Source organism: Diaphorina citri, unplaced genomic scaffold, assembly GCF_000475195.1.
Source record: "Diaphorina citri unplaced genomic scaffold, Diaci psyllid genome assembly version 1.1 scaffold1102, whole genome shotgun sequence".
Classification (NCBI taxonomy): Eukaryota; Metazoa; Arthropoda; class Insecta; order Hemiptera; family Psyllidae; genus Diaphorina; species Diaphorina citri.
Genome location: NW_007378531.1, coordinates 26,730 through 29,349, shown reverse-complemented (window position 1 = coordinate 29,349; position 2,620 = coordinate 26,730).

Here is a 2,620-nt window from a genome sequence, read left to right as displayed (position 1 = left end):
AAGTAATCAGAAAAGTAAAGCCTATGAAAGACACAAACTGTATATCCATTGAAAATTGGGAGAAACATCTAAGAAGCACACATGAATGTGAAGATGAAAGCAGAGCTAAAATTGAGCTCCTGCTGTATGATGCGTCAAGGGAATATTTCGATAAGGATATTACTATAGAAGAGCTTGCTAGGGCAATGAAAAAGATGAAAAATAAGAAGGCTCCGGGGCCTGATGAAGTAAGCAATGAGTTCATCAAGAACCTAGGTACAGAAGGAAATGACCTGATACTTCAATTATTTAATGTAACATGGGAGAAGGAATACGTGCCTGAAGATTGGGCAGTAGCGGATCTAAAAATGATATACAAAAAGGGAGAGAAGAAAAATCCTTCGAACTATCGTGGTATAGCGTTGCTAAATTGTCTGACAAAGCTATTCACCCAAATACTCACAAACAGATTTATGGAATGGATGGAGAAAGAGAATCTGTTCTGTGAAGGACAAGCAGGATTCAGGAGAGGACGGAGTTGCCTAGATAACATTTTTGTGCTAATGGCCATGATCCAAATCTCAGAATAGCTGGAAATAAAATGTATGCCGCCATGGTGGATTTTCGCACTGCTTTTGATGTGATAAATAGGGACCGTCTCTGGCAGAAGCTGTATAACTTGGGTGTATCGAGTAAGTTTATAAGGGTATTACAATCCCTGTATAGTCAAACCTGCTGCAAGATAAAAATAAATGATGCAATGTCAACTAGCAAGGTAAAAGTCCAGAAAGGACTATGGCAAGGAGACAAACCGTTGCGAGTACAAACCTTATCCGTTCAGGATGAAATCCGGCTCGGGCGGAAATCAAGCCTGCGACCTAACGCTTACAAGGCATACGCGCTACCTTCCAAGCTAACTAGGCTGGCTCTCAGCACTTAGAACTCTATGCTAAACTTTATGGTTGCGGTTATGTCCTTTTCCAAATATTTACTTTGAGATATTAATTGATTTTACTTTTCAAAGGCGAGATAGAAGTAACACATCCGTAAAATATTAGGTGCAAGTGGGTTACTGATGGGAATTTAGCAACGCTTTTTCGAGTTGGGTTTAGTTTAGAACACAAAGTGGTTTTGGATTGTATGTACTTTGTCCCGTCTGCAGTGGATTGTGGATAAATCCAGCAGAGGGGTTTGTTTTGCGACATTCGATAAGCATTGATGCTTGTCACAAATGTCATTCCTCACTTTTTTTTCAAGATGTTTGATAGAGTGAACTGTAACTGCTAAGGTCTTATCGTCCCGAAAGCGAAGAGCAAAGGAAGACAGGATAGGAGAAAGCCAACCGTTGCGAGTACAAACCTTATCCGTTCAGGATGAAATCCGGCTCGGGCGGAAATCAAGCCTGCGACCTAACGCTTACAAGGCATATACGCGCTACCTTCCAAGCTAACTAGGCTGGCTCTCAGCACTTAGAACTCTATGCTAAATTTTATAGTTGCGGTTATATACCGGGTTGAGATAGGCAAGGTTGGTAAACTAACCTTGTTTTTTCAGTTACCACTCCCATGCCAAACTGTAGAAACAATATCCGTTTCAAATAGTCCTGTCTCAACTCGACCCGGTACATAACCACAACCTATGGCTTGTCTTACGTTCGAGCTGCCAACCTCCAGATCCGAAGTCCACCGCGTTAACCACTACACTGAGGTTGCTTTTCAGTTTCCTATGAGCTTCCAAAGCAAAACCACTTACCTCACACGTGGTATTTATCTGGACTAGACATAACGACGCATGACCAAATCCGAACTCTATCCGTGGTAGACTTACGGTCGGCACTTTTTCGAAAATCCATCATTAGATCCGCACAAACACTCAACTCATAATGCCCTGTTTAATTACTTTTCTTCATAAAATTGTCCAAAAATATATAAAAATCTGACGTGGGAAATTATTTACATTACTTCGAGAGAAAAAAATTTAAGAGCTTTTTTTAGGAGTTTTTTTTATGAATTATAAAATATAATGTGTTTGTTTGTTCTGAATTTATTGGTATTGGTTGAACATAATAGCTAGGTATCTATCTATTAGTGAAGTAGGTACCTATTTTGTCTGAAGTTGTGTTCTTTTTCGGTTTAATGATAGAGGCCTAATAAAAACTAATGAAACTAATCGATAGACTATTGAAAACTTCCCAGTTTTTATTAATATGATTTTGCTTAATAGCTTTTGGTTCTGTGTACACCGCTCCTTGGACCCTGCTTATGTAGGTCAATAAGATTGGACCTGTGAAGCTTCTGATTCTTCCTCTAATTCAGGCTTGTCCAACCCGCGTTGCGGCCCGCGAAGGCCCGCCTAAAAAAATGAACGAAAATGAGAAATATGTAACAGAAAATATACTAAATAAAATCTGCAGCTGACACAAGTGCTTTTTCCACCATGAATTTTGTGAAGAACAAACAAAGAGCCAAATTTACGGACGAGTCCCTATCACACCTTCTACGTTTGTGTACCGAAGATGTGAATGTCGATATTCACGCACTTGTGTCAGCTGCAGAGTGTCCACAGAAATCGCACTAATGTCATCATGTGGTAAGTTTTCTTACACCAGGCCATCCCCTCCCCGTGAGTTGAGTTTTTGTGG